The 17,632-nt window shown below is 43.4% G+C and overlaps 1 protein-coding gene and 1 long non-coding RNA gene across 2 annotated transcripts in view; one reads left to right on the plus strand and one right to left on the minus strand.

Moving 5' to 3' along the window:
• The window catches only part of SPATA13 (spermatogenesis associated 13), a 326,208-nt gene that overhangs the window by 158,628 nt on the left and 149,948 nt on the right, over positions 1–17,632 (minus strand). The window lies entirely within an intron of this gene.
• Positions 1–17,632, plus strand: part of LOC142069445 (uncharacterized) — a 36,512-nt gene that overhangs the window by 17,254 nt on the left and 1,626 nt on the right. The gene's annotated exons all lie outside the window — the stretch shown is intronic.

Here is a 17,632-nt window from a genome sequence, read left to right on the forward strand (position 1 = left end):
CCAGTTTTCGAAATGCCAAAACCTTTGTCAAAATCTCCCAGGGCATGAAGGACAGAGGCCATAACAGGGACCCGAAGCAGTGCCGCGTGAAACTGAAGGAGCTGAGGCAAGCCTACCAGAAAACCAGAGAGGCGAACGGCCACTCCGGGTCAGAGCCCCAAACATGCCGCTTCTATGATGAGCTGCATGCCATTTTAGGGGGTTCAGCCACCACTACCCCAGCCGTGTTGTTTGACTCCTTCAATGGAGATGGAGGCAATACGGAAGCAGGTTTTGGGGACGAAGAAGATAATGATGATGATGAGGTTGTAGATAGCTCACAGCAAGCAAGCGGAGAAACCGGTTTTCCCGACAGCCAGGAACTGTTTCTCACCCTGGACCTGGAGCCAGTACCCCCCGAACTCACCCAAGGCTGCCTCCTGGACCCAGCAGGCGGAGAAGGGACCTCTGGTGAGTGTACCTTTTAAAATACTATACATGGTTTAAAAGCAAGCATGTGAAAGGATTACTTTGCCCTGGCATTCGCGGTTCTCCTAGATGTAGTCCTAAAGCCTTTGCAAAAGGTTTCTGGGGAGGGCAGCCTTACTGCATCCTTCATGGTAGGACACTTTACCACTCCAGGCCAGTAACACGTACTCGGGAATCATTGTAGAACAAAGCATTGCAGTGTATGTTTGCTGGCATTCAAACAACATCCGTTCTTTATCTCTCTGTGTTATCCTCAGGAGAGTGAGATATCATTCATGGTCACCTGGTTGAAATAGAGTGCTTTTCTTAAGGGGACACTCAGAGGAGCCCATTCCTGCTGGGCTGTTTGCCTGTGGCTAAACAGAAATGTTCCCTGCTGTTAGCCACAGGGAGGGGGGAAGGTTGAGGGGGTAGTCACGCGGTGGGGGGAGGCAAAATGCGACCTTGTAACGAAAGCACATGTGCTATGTATGTAATGTTAACAGCAAGGTTTACCCTGAAAGAGTGTAGCCACTGTTTTATAAAATGTCTTTTTAAATGCCGTTGTCCCTTTTTTTTTCCTCCACCAGCTGCATGTGTTTCAATGATCACAGGATCTTCTCCTTCCCAGAGGCTAGTGAAGCTTAGAAAGAAAAAAAAAAACGCACTCGCGATGAAATGTTCTCCGAGCTCATGCTGTCCTCCCACACTGACAGAGCACAGACGAATGCGTGGAGGCAAATAATGTCAGAGTGCAGGAAAGCACAAAATGACCGGGAGGAGAGGTGGCGGGCTGAAGAGAGTAAGTGGCGGGCTGAAGACAGGGCTGAAGCTCAAATGTGGCAGCAGCGTGATGAGAGGAGGCAGGATTCAATGCTGAGGCTGCTGCAGGACCAAACCAGTATGCTCCAGTGTATGGTTGAGCTGCAGCAAAGGCAGCTGGAGCACAGACTGCCACTGCAGCCCCTCTGTAACCAACCGCCCTCCTCCCCAAGTTCCATAGCCTCCACACCCAAGAATGTGGTGGTGGGGCCTCTGGCCAAGCAGCCACTCCACCACAGAGGATTGCCCCCAAAAAAAGGCTGTCATTCAATAAATTTTAAAGTTGTAAACTTTTAAAGTGCTGTGCTTAAAGTGCTGTGCTTAAAGTGCTGTGCGGCATTTTCCTTCCCTCCTCCACCACCCCTCCTGGGCTACCTTGGTAGTCATCCCCCTATTTGTGTGATGAATGAATAAAGAATGCATGAATGTGAAGCAATAATGACTTTATTGCCTCTGCAAGCGGTGATTGAAGGGAGGAGGGGTGGGTGGTTAGCTTACAGGGAAGTAGAGTGAACCAAGGGGCGGGGGGTTTCATCAAGGAGAAGCAAACAGAACTTTCACACCGTAGCCTGGCCAGTCATGAAACTGGTTTTCAAAGCTTCTCTGATGCGTACCGCGCCCTCCTGTGCTCTTCTAACCGCCCTGGTGTCTGGCTGCGCGTAACCAGCAGCCAGGCGATTTGCCTCAACCTCCCACCCCGCCATAAACATCTCCCCCTTACTCTCACAGATATTGTGGAGCACACAGCAAGCAGTAATAACAGTGGGAATATTGGTTTCGCTGACGTCTAAGCGAGTCAGTAAACTGCGCCAGCGCGCCTTTAAACGTCCAAATGCACATTCTACCACCATTCTGCACTTGCTCAGCCTGTAGTTGAACAGCTCCTGACTACTGTCCAGGCTGCCTGTGTACGGCTTCATGAGCCATGGCATTAAGGGGTAGGCTGGGTCCCCAAGGATACATATAGGCATTTCAACATCCCCAACAGTTATTTTCTGGTCTGGGAATAAAGTCTCTTCCTGCAGCTTTTGAAACAGACCAGAGTTCCTGAAGATGCGAGCGTCATGCACCTTTCCCGGCCATCCCACGTTGATGTTGGTGAAATGTCCCTTGTGATCCACCAGAGCTTGCAGCACTATCGAAAAGTGCCCCTTGTGGCTTATGTACTCGGTGGCTTGGTGCTCCGGTGCCAAGATAGGGATATGGGTTCCGTCTATGGCCCCACCACAGTTAGGGAATCCCATTGCAGCAAAGCCATCCACTATGACCTGCACACTTCCCAGGGTCACTACCCTTGATATCAGCAGATCTTTGATTGCGTGGGCTACTTGCATCACAGCAGCCCCCACAGTAGATTTGCCCACTCCAAATTGATTCCCAACTGACCGGTAGTCGTCTGGCGTTGCAAGCTTCCACAGGGCTATCGCCGCTCGCTTCTCAACTGTGAGGGCTGCTCTCATCTTGGTATTCATGCGCTTCAGGGCAGGGGAAAGCAAGTCACAAAGTTCCATGAAAGTGCCCTTACGCATGCGAAAGTTTCGCAGCCACTGGGAATCGTCCCAGACCTGCAACACTATGCGGTCCCACCAGTTTGTGCTTGTTTCCCGAGCCCAGAATCGTCGTTCCACAGCATGAACCTGCCCCATTAGCACCATGATGCATGCATTGGCAGGGCCCATGCTTTCAGAGAAATCTGTGTCCATGTTCTGATCACTCACGTGACCGCGCTGACGTCGCCTCCTCGCCCGGTATCGCTTTGCCAGGTTCCGGTGCTGCATATACTGCTGGATAATGTGTGTGATGTTTAATGTGCTCCTAATTGCCAAAGTGAGCTGAGCGGCCTCCATGCTTGCCTTGGTATGGCGTCCGCACAGAAAAAAGGCGCGGAACAATTGTCTGCCGTTGCTCTGACGGAGGGAGGGGCGACTGACGACACGGCTTACAGGGTTGGCTTCAGGGAGCTAAAATCAACAAAGGGGGTGTCTTTACATCAAGGAGTATTTCAGGCAGGACTTCACGGAGGGTTCCAATAAGAAATGGTGCACCTAAGTTATCGTTCTTATTGGAACAAGGTGGTTAGCCTGGCCTCTGATTGATACATGGCTAGATTTACCTCACTGCACCTTCTCTGTGAGTGACTGCAGTGTGACCTAGAGGAAGGAGTCCCCTAGACAGGGGAGGAGGCAAATGAGTACAAAACAAATCTGGTCTATTTCTTGTTTTGACCCACTCCATCTATCTTTTACATCTTTGGCTGGCAGCAGACGGTGCAGAAGGACTGCATGCCATCCACATCTCATGGCTGCTCGGCAGAAGATGGTACAATATGACTACTAGCAATCCTCATCTCTTGCCTGCCTGGCAGAAGATGGTACAGTACGACTACTAGCAGTCCGTATCGCCTGCCTGCTCACCATAAGACGGTTCAATAGGACTGACTGCAGGACTAAAGAGAATGACCTGGTCAAGTCACTCCAAATTTAGTCCCTGCGCCATGTCTGCCCAGGCGCTCCCAGCTGACGTGGCCAGGAGCACCTCGGACACGATGAGGACGACTACCAGTCGTATTGCACCGTCTGCTGCCAGAAGGCAATGGGTTGCTGCTACTGTGTAGCAAAGCCGTACCGCGTCTGCCAGCACCCAGGAGTCATAGGGTGACGGTTACCTGAGCGGGTCCATGCTTGCCGTGGTATGGCGTCTGCACAGGTAACTCAGGAAATAAGGTACGAAACGATTGTCTGCCCTTGCTTTCACGGAGGGAGGGAGGGAACGGGGGCCTGACGATATGTACCCAGAACCACCCGCGACAATGTTTTAGCCCCATCAGGCATTGGGATCTCAACCCAGAATTCCAATGGGCAGCGGAGACTGCGGGAACTGTGGGATAGCTACCCACAGTGCAACGCTCCGGAAGTCGACTCTAGCCTCGGTACTGTGGAAGCGCTCCGCCGAGTTAATGCACTTAGAGCATTTTCTGTGGGGACACACACACTCGAATATATAAAACCGATTTCTAAAAAACCGACTTCTATAAATTCGACCTTATTCCGTAGTGTAGACATACCCATAGGGAGCAGCCTCCTTTCTCTTTCACTGTTGTTAGGTTTGAGTGTTTTCATTTTTTATTGTAAGAAACAGTTACATTGCAATCTTTCAGCAAGAATATTTATGCTTCTATCTAATTTCTCTGTGTGTATGCTGTGAACATAACAATGTTGAGCACTTTTAAAAATCCCACCTGTAGCAAACAAACCCCACCTATCCCCAAAGCACATTCTCCACCTAGTTTCTGGACAAAAGGAAGGATCATATTAATAAATGGACAAATGTTATTTCCTCCTCTGTGGCTGTGCACGTAACAACTCTGGTATGTGGAGGGGCAGGAATCGGGCAGGCTACACAAAGGGTAAAGACCACTTGTGCAGAGCCCACAGCCAGGGACTCTTCCTGTGTGCTGTTATGCAAGGGAGATCTGGGGTTAGCTAGAGGTGGGACAAAAAAGCGGTTGGATGGTGTGGGAATGGAAGAACTAGTATTATATGTATTGTGGGTCCTTCCCATTTAGGTGCAAAGTAGCTCTATCTCCAATCAGTGACTGGATGCACAACAGATGGTGAGGGAGGACTTCTTCTCTTCTTGTCCCCCAGAGATTCCCTATGTGAGGTCCACTTCAGGGCTGACCTTACAGGTGCATGACCACCCAGGGCTCCACGGTCAAGAGGCGAGGAGTATGGCAGGCCTGGGTGATGGAGGGGATGGGTGGAGGACCTAGGGAGGCAGTGGGGGCTAGAGGTGCCAAAATACAAGTTTGCCCAGGGCACCATTTCCCCTAAGGCTGGCCCTCATCCCCTTAGGTGCTACAGGGAGGATTTGAGCCACAGTAAAGAGGATTTTTTTTTAAAAGGTATCAAACTTTAGCACATTTTATCTCAATGAGAATCATTTTTATTATGTCCATTATCTCTTTTTCACATATGTCCATGTGTCAAGGCACTCACAGGAGGGAAAGAATATTACCCATAGGCCTGTGAAATAGATGCACACAGATCATTCATGGGATTCCAGTGAGGATATGGTAATCAGAGAAGTATGAGATTTGTATATATTTGACTTAGGGAAGACAATGCACAAAAATAGTGAGTAATGCTATCTATAGATCTGTAGCTCTGATGTCATTACAAAGCCCTCAGACTTCAAATCTGATGATTAGAGAGTTAGTGGAACTAGTTACCTATGTTAACTTTAACATATGTGCAGATATTTGTGATAGATATGCAGATGAGTCACTAAAATCATAATATTGTCCATCTCCCCTACTGAGGATTTTTAAGTTGTCTGTGTGACACATAAGGCAGAAAGTTTAGTGATGTTTACACTACATTTACTGGATGGTTTCCTTTAGGTGAGGAGACTCTAGCACACCAGTGTCATACATTGTTATTTCTGATTGTTGGATGAAGTCGCCCGTTGCATTAAATTGATGAAAAATGGACAATTGTACAAACTCCCGAGAAGTGTATTGATATTTTGAAACCATTAAAATTCTTCTTAACCTTGAAAAGATTCATGAATCTGAAATTAATCAATTTGATTTGATCACTGATTTCATGCCTTAGTTTTCATCCATCTGCCATACTAATGAAATTGATAGCCTTATCCGATTCACCAATTCAGTTTTTCAAACTAGTAAAGACAACTGAGAGCTGAACTTCAGTGTGTTTATTACAGATATTCACAAACCATTTCATGAAAAGGATTACAAAACTGTGTAAGGATCTCCCCATCAGCATATCACACACACTTCAGCATGTTTTTGGTTTTTTTTTTGTAATTTATTTTGCAATACAAGAGTGCTTTCTGCAAAATGGCTGCTGTGGAAAGCTAAATTGGTGAGGAAATTAGAAACAAGCTGCCATCACCACTGAAGTCTACTAGATTTACATTCATTTTAGAGTATGCACTCTGTAAAGTGTCTGATTCCAGACACAGTACATAAAACTAGTTTGCCAGGAGGTGGGAGGGGAGGGGAGGGAGGGAAGGGAGACTCCCCTTGCATCTGCATGCACAATTTTAAGTAACTTCAGAATATTTCATGTTTTTTGTTTTAAAAAATTGGAAACTTTTGTGCAAACTGTAAAAGAGTTCTGAAAAGCTCAAGTGGCAGGATCTAATCTTATTTTGATTATTTTATGCCTAGAGAAATTTAAACTCCTTCCCACCCCCACAGTAATACTCTTTGAATAACTTCTGAGGATTTGTCTTAGACTTTTTAAAGTGGGATCAGTCCTGCCCAGGAAAACAGAACACATTGTTTCCAAAAGATCAAAAGATTACAATAAAGACCTCATCCCCATCCCTTCTTTTCAGCTTTGCTAAATGGGCAAGCACTCCATGTGACAAATTGGTTTGGTAACTGGCAAATGAATAATTATGGGGCTCCCCAAAGCTAGTTTTTCCTAAGTAAATAATGCACCTTCTTGAGTCAGAGTTTTATTCGTACTCCATTCACAGATAACGGGATTAGGAAGGGGATTAGTAAATAAATCAACCCTGGTGCTTTTCTTTAGAGAAGCTATACTTGAAAATACAGCATTTTAAAAATACTGGGCCAAACTGGTTTTAGTTAATGTGTTTAAACCCCTAACTTCAGGGGGTTGCACTAACTCAGCCCAGACAGAATTTGATCCACAATGTGCAAAGCCTATTTAATTTTTGAAGGTATAATAAACACAATTGGTTGACCATAAAAATTGCCATAGAATACCTATAAGACAACAGATAAACGGAACAATGACAGTGGTTTATGCAAATGCAGCAGTTTTTTAGAATTCTGGTCCATTTTGGTTGCTTATGGTCGAGACGATGATTTTGGCACATACTGTGGCCAGTTTCTGCATCATAAAAGGGAGCACATGGTACTGTCCTGGCTCATGGCCAAACAAAGCTGACGGTGGAGTAAAACCATTATCATATGTGATCACCAGAAACCTCAGTAGGTTACTGAAATGAAATCCTTGGAATTTGAGTCTTTGCAGACAACTTTAAAGGTCTGTAACATTTTTCTATAAAATAGACTCAACACACTTCCATATAGTTAACAGCAATGAAGATTTATAGCCCTTCAAGACTCATGTATATTTCTTTGTAAAGGGCATACTGCCCTATGATACTAAAGCTGAAAAGATTTGTTATGTATTAGCCTGAGTGAATCAGGTGATAGGCTGCTAAGCTTAAAGGCTTCTTACTTGAAAAGAAGAAAAAAAAACACACCTTATCACTATAGTAACCAGTGTTAAGAGCTCAGTCCTGTGAATGTGCTGAAAATATCTTAATTGTCAGTGAGTGCTGAGGAGTCTCAGCATCACCCAAGTGGTGCTTAGCTCTTGCAAGATCGAGCCCTTAATTCATACCAATAACATGCTCCAAAGTAATCTAATATTGCAGAAGCTGAATCCACACCAGAGTTTCCACAACCAGGGAGGCAATTTTTTTTGTAAAAGTTTATCTTATCCCACATCAGCAAACAGTACACAGAATATTGTGTACACAGTATGGAATTTGTAATTATGTCACGATCCTGAAAAGAATTCCCCACTTATTATAGAATCTACTGCTGAAATGCAAAAAGCAAACAGACTAGTGCTTTGGTTAAACAAGCTTTATCTAAAATACATATTTTTCATTACTAACCTCAATTTGGTGGTATATCAAATACACAGAATATCACACTATAAAATATTAATTTGTCTGATTCAAAAATATCAAAGAACCACTTTTTTTAAAGCTCTCCAAAGTGCATGCACCCTAAAATTTGTGCACACAGAAGCATATCTGTTTGGGATGCAAAAAATTTGTATACACTGACATGCTTATGTCTACACACAGGTTACTTTTTTTGTAATCACACAGGTGCAGGCACACTCAACTCAATGGAGTTTCTCTGAGTCCGATAATTTCTGAAAAATGTACTTGATCAACTGCAAAATTTCAGGGAATGGTCTAGATATTAATGGGCAGAACCCTATGGATTCTGGTGAAAATAAAAATTGTGGGAAGAGCTTGATTTCCACAAAAGTCACCATTGGTCATTGAGTAGTGGGGAGGCAGACACTCACTGGGAGGGGAGCAGAGTCACCCCGATTATAGGGGTGACGCATTGATCCTAGGGTTAGGATAATGAATTACTGTTAGAGTCTCAGAGAGCTTCTTCTGTTTACAGCATCAAACGGGTCACTCTGTGACCCTGATTTTAATCGAAATGAGGATGGTGAAAGTCTCTCTGGCCAGCTCCTGGAACCCCCCCTCCCTTGTTTCCATGCTAGTTAATCCCCCCCATCAGGGCTGGCTCTAGGTTTTTTGCCACCCCAAGCTCCAAGAGCGCAACTGCCCAAGCAAAACAAAAACAAATAAAACAGTGGCAGGAACGCTGGCCCTGGAATTGTGCTGCCCCAAGCACCTGCTTGCTTTGCTGGTGCCTAGAGCTGGTCCTGCCCCCTGTCCTGCTGTGCCCTTGTCTCCCACCCAAGTGGCTCCTTGCCTCACTCTGGCCAGCCGTCCCTCAGCTGGGCTCACCTCACAGGTCTGGCCAGCTCCTCCAGCCAGCCCTCTTATTGCCCCGCCTCTGGCCAGGCCCCTTGCTCCCCCACCCCCAAACTCTGTCAGACCCTTTCTGATTTTCACCAAAATCAGCAGAATACAAAAGCCTGTAAAATCAGGCTTCTCTGGTGTTCAGAGGGAGGGACAGGCCAAATTGGAGGGGTGGGGCAAGAGTCCAGCTGTTACAAGCTCAGCCTACATAAGCAATGAAGTGGCTGACCCTCTAATTTTACATGCCCACAAGTTGATGGTTCTTAGAAAATCTGACCCATAGTTTCTACCAGGCAAATAATATATATTATATAATACAAGCATATAATATGCAGCTACAACTCAATAGGTAACCAGATAAATATTATGCTTAAACATTTATAATTAGAGCAAACCAGGTGGTTTAACGGCAGCAAAACAGGAGGCTAGTTTTCAGGTCTTTAGTTCTGTCCTTTTATTCTAAACTAGCATGGGCTGTTCTGCTGCAGAGAGTGGGGAGGTTTGCCTAATGTTGCATTAGCAACCCCAGGATGGTTTGGGGAATCTGCCTATGTACAACTTGTGAATCCTTGCTGAAGCTATTAAGTTCTTACTATGAAATTGTTGGATCATTGAATACCTCCGTGTGGCTGTGGAGTCAGCTATGGCCTGCAGGGTTGTCCACCCCAGACACAATTGTGGGTCCTTAGACCTTTAATGGTCACTTATTCAGGTGCAAGCACCTTGGTACAATGGGTTGACTGAAGCTTAGGGAAACAAGTTTGACTAAGTTTCTCTGCAGGGGGCTGGGGAAGTGGAAAATCCCTAGCATCAAAAAAAGAGAAACCCAGCTATTGATGCTGGCCTTTAAAAGCCAGAGGCTAGGTGGGTCAGAAAAGACACAGACACAAAGGAGACATGGGCAGAAGGAGACTGACTGCAGAGGTCGGAATCAGAAAAACTGTGTGTGCAAGATGCGGAACATGGACTCCTCAGAGGACTCTGCTCCAAGCTCAAACTATCCAGTGGGGTGAGGAAACTAAGGCAGGGAAATGCATACAGGTGTGCTTATTTTATCTACTTCTGTGTGTTTCTCATGCTAAGTAGAGTAGTGGTGTTTAGAATCCTGTGCAAAGTCTGTGCGTCTGTTTGCTTTCACTGTCACTTGACCGCAAAGAGTTAAACTGTAAACTCAGAGCACCCACATGCTTGGAGTGCTGGGAGAGGGTGTGTCTAAGAGCTATGGGGGAGCTTCAGGGAACCAGCTCTAGTCTCAGAGTCTAGGCTGTGGGATCACAGTATCTCAGAAAGGGGTGCTAGACAGAATCTATACCGAAAGAGAAGTGATTAATCTCAAAGCAGTTTAAAGGGTACACGAGGCCAGTGAGGTAGGCCCTGAACACAACAACCAAAAGGGAGCTCTACCAGGGCTGTATGTCTGACAAACCCCAACCAGGCCAAACAAAGGACTAGCTCAGGATAGAGGTGCATCTTACTCTCCATGACACAAGGAACATTGCTGCAATATGGACAGCCCTTGAGGTAAGAAGGAAGTAAAATGTGAAGATTCCAGAGAGAAATTGCCTAAATAAATATTTGCATGATAGAGTTTAACTAGAGTTTGGTTTAACACATCACCTTTCACACAGAAGCATTTCAGAGTACTCTGAAATGAACTGAGTTAAATACATGCATTGCAGTAACTATCTAGGCCAGCGTTTCTCAAATTGGGGTGAGGATACTCCAGGGGATCCATTGGCCTCGCTGATCAACTCCTCCCGCTCCCTCCCAGTGCCTCCTGCACACCTGGAACAGCTATTCAGTGGCATGCAGGAGGTGCTGGGAGGGAGCGGGAGGAGCAGGGAAAGGGGGGGCAGGGGTTGAATGGGGGTGGGAAGAGATGGGACAGGTAGGGAAGGGCCTGAGGCTGAGCGGGGGGCTAGGGGATCCATGAAAAATTTTAAATCAAAATGGGGGTCCTTGGGTTGCTAAAGTTTGAGAACTGCTGATCTAGGCTAATATGGATAAAACATTATGGGACAGATCCAGCAATCCTTACTCAGGCAGAATCCCCATTAGAGTCAGGGGTTGTGCACAAGGACAGTTTACACTCAACTTTGGACATCGAAACCTTTATTGAGAGAGAATAATGTAGTAAAGATGTTGAGATTATCCACTTTCCAATACGGACACGTGAATTTTCTTCCCAGCCAGCTGGCAGGCAGGAGGAATCTCAGCCAAATGTGTCACCTGAAGAATAGTGCCTTTATCTAGCAATCCTGCAGTTCCTCATAGCATTCCACTGTACTTACACTAATCAGGTACTCCACCTTAAAAATCTCACCATGTATGTCAAATAATTACAAAACTATACCTCAGTGTTTATCATATTCTCTTACTTCCTGGGGTAAGAGTAGGAGAGTAATAGGAAATACTGAGGTAACCTTATTTATTGGCAAGACGAGCAAGGTTGGTGGTGACTTAACATGTTATCAAGTCTCGTGGAAGTATTGAATCTATGACTTCACCCTCAGACAAAAGAGCCTGAATGTGACTCATACAGATACTAAATGTAGTGGCTCTTTTCCAGCATTCTAATTGATCATGTAAGTATCACTATCTTTTAAACCCTAAATAACATTCCAGATATGGATTTTGCCCATTCCAGGCTCTGAGGGAAATGTGGGTCTAACAGTACAGATGTGTTTTCAAATAAGGCAACTTACAGAAAAAGATACCATGTAGTATCAATATGGCTTCTGATTTTAGGTTTTAAATGATAAAATACTCCCAACACAAAAAAATAAAAACAAAAATGAAGTCAGTGTTTATCCAATAAATGCCAGAAATTATTTGTGGGCTTGTGTACCAAGAGCGGTAATGCAAATTTAGGGTGTTGTGCATTAATTGGTCCGTGTAGACCCTGCTGATGTGCACTACAAGTTCTCTAGTTTCAGAGTAACAGCCGTGTTAGTCTGTATTCGCAAAAAGAAAAGGAGTACTTGTGGCACCTTAGAGACTAACCAATTTATTTGAGCATAAGCTTTCGTGAGCTACAGCTCACTTCATCAAGTTCTCTAGTGTGCTTTACCATTGTGCTATTTCAAACAGCACTGTGTTAAAGTGCACTGGAGAACATTACACCTTAGTGTATACTACTGTAATCTTTGTAATGAGTAATTTGCATAATATACATTACTCATTAAAGTATATACACAAAGAAAGCATTGGTCCCCCTGATTTTTTGTTACCTAGATAACAACTCCAGAATTGCTAAAAATAAACCCAACAAATTAAATAAATAAACCTTGAAAAACAGAGGCCTTAGGTATAAATAATACTAAGGTTGCGATACAGATACCAAATTTCAAAATTAGAGTTAACACGCCTCTGGGAAAGGCTATTGTGCCTCTTAACAATATCCCATTTCCCCCACAAATGGTTGAGGATGAAATGCCTCATCCATAACTTTGATTTTCCTGGCTTATGCTAGGAATGTGTCACTGTGATGTAACTTGAGTATAATATTCTGAATAAGAGATGTGTTTGTAAAGAATCTTGCTACAGATACAGATGGGGAAAAAGAAAGGATCAAACATGGGAACGTAGGGATTAATGTGCAAGTCTGTGGATGAGAAACCTAGTGGGCCTCTCCTTTCCTCCCACACAGACTAATTTCCCACTTTGTTCTTTGAGTGTTGGCTGTGCTCCTGACCTCTCAGCTCTTTTCTCTTTAACATGATCCTAGTATAGAGAGGTACCGTTCATCACTGAAGTTTTCATCCATTCTTTCTTTTCAGCCCACGCCACCCACACTTCACATGGCAGCTCTTATCCACAGAAGTCATGTAGACCTAGTGAACTGTCTATAAAGGAAAACACATGGGGCCTAATTGTCATTTACATTAAGGCTCCTTTACACCACAAAGAGTGTAAAGGGGCCCATTTTAAATGCAACGACAGTCAGGCTCTCTATGCTGTGTCTGTATATCAATTGATTTCTACAGCTACTATCACTGCGGGACCTAGAATTTCAGGGCTGGCAAATTCATTTTGTTGAGCATGCTGAAATACATTTTTAATTATGGACAGTGAGCAGGGATTACAAAATTATAGCTATGTTACCCTCAATCCACAGCAGATCACATACTGTGTTTCAGTAGACAAGGGCCCTTCTGTAGTAGCCACATTTTTAGCTAATAAAACTACCACTGCATTTAGCATCACTCAATGGGGAAAACATTTCTAAGATTTTCTGCCTTATTTTTTGTCCGTTTGCGTAACAAAAATCACATGGTTCTATAGTTTATCACAGTGTCATGTTTATTATAAATTTCATAACTGACAAATTAGCTATGCAACTTCATGTGTATTTTTTAAACACTTGCCCATCTATTCTTTTAGGATAATGGGGCCTTGAAGGCTCATTATTAGTTCTGAAGGTAACTGAGGGGCAGTTTTACATCTTGCTTAGAGATGTTTCAGTCTAAAGCTACTCTAGTTCATGTAACAAGTAAATTAGGTCTAGAAACTTTTTTTTTTCCCCCCATTCTGCAAAACAGCATGGCAGGCCAGATAAATACATCAAGCATGCTGGATCTGGCCCCTGAATTTGACATCCTTGATTAGGTGTATAGATATTTCTGTGTTTGAGAGAGTTTACTGTTCCCTTCACTTAAGGAAGACCGGATTAATCCCCAAAAGAAAAACCACTGCAGCTGATTACTGTAAAATATAACTTGCACAGAAGTGGCAGAATCAATGTTCAAATTAGGTGTGTCTGCTTGAGCTTTACTGGTGTTTAACTATCAACACTCCAACTCATGAAAAAAAATTATGCCAAAGAGCAAGTTCAACATTCAGAAATATTCTAGTAAACTCACCTTTTTAATTCTAATGCCATTATGGTATTATCTTGTACCCATGGAAATTAAAAACAAACAAACAAATCTATGAATTGTTAGAATTCAGGCTTCATAGCTCCTCTCCTCCAATTCTGTCTCTTTCTATCTCACCTCTCTCTCTTCCCCTTTTCCATGCCCTATGAACAGCTCAGCTCATTGCTTCGTGGTGGCATTATGTCGTCAGAGGTAAACCACCCATCATCCTCTTTTCTCATGTGACATATCTGCATTTATGCCACCCATCTAGTGGTGATGTCATTGCGATCAATTGAATTCACCATGCAACTTTTACTGTCTCCCTGAACTTGGCCCACAAATCCATCTCAGCTAGCATGACTTCAAACATTGTAAGACAGCATTCCTGTGGGTTCTGCCATTACAACAGACCTATGCCAAAGACCGTTTTCAATGGCAAGAAGGATCAAAGATTTAAAAAACTGCCTTTTCTCAAAATCTAGAATAGGATTGTCTCACTGTAGCAGATGGAGAAATGAAAACCCTGACAGATTCATTCCTCAATGCCGCCTCCTAATCAATGAATTCTTCCAGCAACTAAAGTAAAAAGACTGAGGTGATGCATCACTTGTGCTCAATGCACTTTTCAGCGTATTCCACAGCCTTTACAGACGTATCCATGGGATGTGCGATTTGCAGACCTTGCGTTTTCAATTACTGATGCTTTCCAAAACAATTTCACAGCTACTAGGGGAGGGTGGATGTCGGTTCTCAGCCATTATTGTTAGTCATCTCCGTTTACTTCTTTAGTTTAATAATTTGCTAACCTCCTTTATCCAGATATTTACAATTTAAAAAGAAAAGGAGTACTAGTGGCACCTTTAGAGACTAACAAATTTATATGAGCTTAAGCTTTCGTGAGCTACAGCTCACTTCACGAAAGCTTATGCTCAAATAAATTTGTTAGTCTCTAAGGTGCCACAAGTACGCCTTTTCTTTTTGCAGATACAGACTAACACATCTGCTTCTCTGAAGACTACAATTTAAAAAAATATTGGATCACATCCTCAGCTGCAGTAAATCTGTCTAACTATTGATTTTAATTGAGCTCATTTACACCAGCTGAGGATTTCACCCACAGTATCTTAATAAACTTACTCAAAGGAATGATTATATATAAAAACCTGGGAATTAAAAACAAACTTTGTTTAAAAACACAAGCTGGAGGCCTGAACCAAAGCCCATTGAAGTGAATGGAAAGCCTCCCATTGATTTAATGAGCTTTGAATCAGGCTTGGTAAGGATAACATATTCATTTTCTTGCTTTTAAGTGCTTGGGTTTTATGAATAATGTAGTAAATATAACAGGAATACCTGTGGCACCTTAGAGACTAACAAATTTATTAGAGCATAGACTTTCGTGGGCTACAGCCCACTTCATCGGATGCATAGAATGGAACATGTAGTAAGAAGATACATATTGTGACAAAGCTCTGTCCTTGTCTCCGTGGGTCCCACGTTTCCTGGCTGATTTCGCTAGCCTCAGAGGCTCACTGTGACCCTCCACATAACCCTTCTTTCTGTCGAGACAAGGGTCACAGTCTACTGAGCCATTTTCATCATAAGACAGGAACAGAGGTGAGAAGTTATCCTTCCTTGCACAGTCTCTGTTATCTCCCAGTCTCAGTGATTACTCAGGTGGCAAAGGTGGAGGAGGGGGGGGAACCTGGGCCCACCCTCTACTCTGGGCTCCAGCCCAGGGACCCTAATAGCATTAGCTATGGTAGCTGACCTTTTAGAAACATGACATGTACAATTCCCTGGCTACTTCCCCCACAGCAGCCCCCATTTCCTCAAGCTCCATTTCACCCTTACCTCAGGGCCTCCTTCCTTGTGCCTGATATGGTGTGTACTGCTCAGTCTCTCCAACAGTGCAACTTCCTCCCACAGCTCCTGACATTTGCCCCCACCTGACTGACAGGGAGGCTTTTAACTAGTTTCAGCCAGTCACTGATTGGCTTCAGGTGTCCCAATCAACCTAGCATTCTCCCTGCGTTCTGGAAAGTTCTTAATTGGCCCCAGGTGTCTTAATTGACCTGGAGCAGCTTCCATTTCACGTAACCTGGTACCAGGGATTTGTTTAGCCTGGAGCCAATATATCTATCTCCCACTACTTTTCTATAGCCATCTGGCCTTGCCCCATCACAATATATGTACACACATACAGAGAAGGTGGAAGTTGCCATACAAACTGTAAGAGGCTAATTAATTATAGGGTCATTTAGTAACCCTTACTCATTTCTGAAATGAAGCTTTTTGGTTTAGGGAAATCTTCAAATCTACCTGCCTAATATTTGTGAAGTATATTTATTCCCCTTGTTAGCATAACCTTGAACTATCTGATTTCTGTCAAAGAAAAGGAGTACTTGTGGCACCTTAGAGACTAACAAATTTATCTGAGCATAAGCTTTCATGAGCTACAGCTCACTTCATTGGATGCATTCAGTGGAAAATACAGTGGGGAGATCTATAGAGAGAGAGAACATGAAACAGTGGGTGTTACCATACACACTGTAACAAGAGTAATCACTTAAGGCGAGCTAATATCAGCAGGAGAGCCGGGGGTCGGGGGGGAATTGTGAAGTGATAATCAAGGTGGGCTATTTCCGGCAGTTGACAAGAACGTCTGAGGAACGGTGGAGGGGGAGGGGGATGATCACTCTCGTTACAGTGTGTATGGTAACACCCATTTTTTCATGTTCTCTATGTATATAAATCTCCCCACTGTACTTTCCACTGAAAATATTTTTGATGAAGTGAGCTGTAGCTCACGAAAGCTTATGCTCAAATAAATTTGTTATTCTCTAAGGTGCCACAAGTACTCCTTTTCTTTTGCGAATACAGACTAACACGGCTGCTACTCTGAAACCTGATTTCTGTCAGTATGCTTCCAGAGTACTATCATATTCTTTGTTACATGCCTTTTTATAATTTCCAGCTAAATGTCCTTAATATTTAGTGGTGGTGGCTGGAAAAGACCTACTTTCCTTGTAGCTCCAGGTTTACTATGGAGATGATTGGTCAGTCAGTGAGAAGTCCTACAGTTGGCTGGGAAGAATTAAAAAAAAAAAAAAGGATAGGACTTCTAGAAAAAGATTCAGTGTGTATGCGCATAGGGCTCACATGTAACCTTGTGGATCTCTTATGTGTGACTGTTGCTGACCCAGCAGAAGAGTTCAAATTATATGAATGATACCCAGATATTGCAGGGACAAGGGCCAACACAGTACACACATCAGAATATTTGATAGGAGGATTCTAGTTATTAAAAAAAAAACAACCTCAGAAATGTCTCTGTAATTCAGGATGAGCTTATCCCAAGGTATCCTGTTAAACATGTGCTGAAGACACAGGTTCAAATGAAAGATGACTCAGATGGAAATGTACTTCATAGAAATATGAAAATCATAAATTTTCCTTCCACCATGTCAGAAAGATTTTCCCTGGAAAGGAGCCTGCAAACTTCTCCAAAAGGAATGTTGTTGATGTTAATCCACATTTAATGAAGCAGCTTGATGGTTATATAACCGTCAGTTTTATAAAGAGTCTAAATTAGTCTTCCTAAAGTACATAGTATTTATGCTTGAAAAGCTTGAACATGTTCTACTCGGAGTCTGAACAGATAGTGCCAATGGCAAGAGATAAATGTTTCAAACAACTCAGTGCTGCTATTTCAAGTCCCTGCAAAAAATAAATAAAATAAATGTGTAGCAAGAAATTTAGCTTGTGTGTTTTGCTTTACATTGTAAATCTAATTTACACTCAATGGTTTTACATCAATAATGGATTATCACATATCTTGTAGCTAGACTAACAGGACTGGAAAAGATAAGCATTTGACTCTAAGCAACTACTGAGATGGGCCAACTCAGTGTTTC

Source organism: Caretta caretta, chromosome 1 (assembly GCF_965140235.1).
Source record: "Caretta caretta isolate rCarCar2 chromosome 1, rCarCar1.hap1, whole genome shotgun sequence".
Classification (NCBI taxonomy): Eukaryota; Metazoa; Chordata; order Testudines; family Cheloniidae; genus Caretta; species Caretta caretta.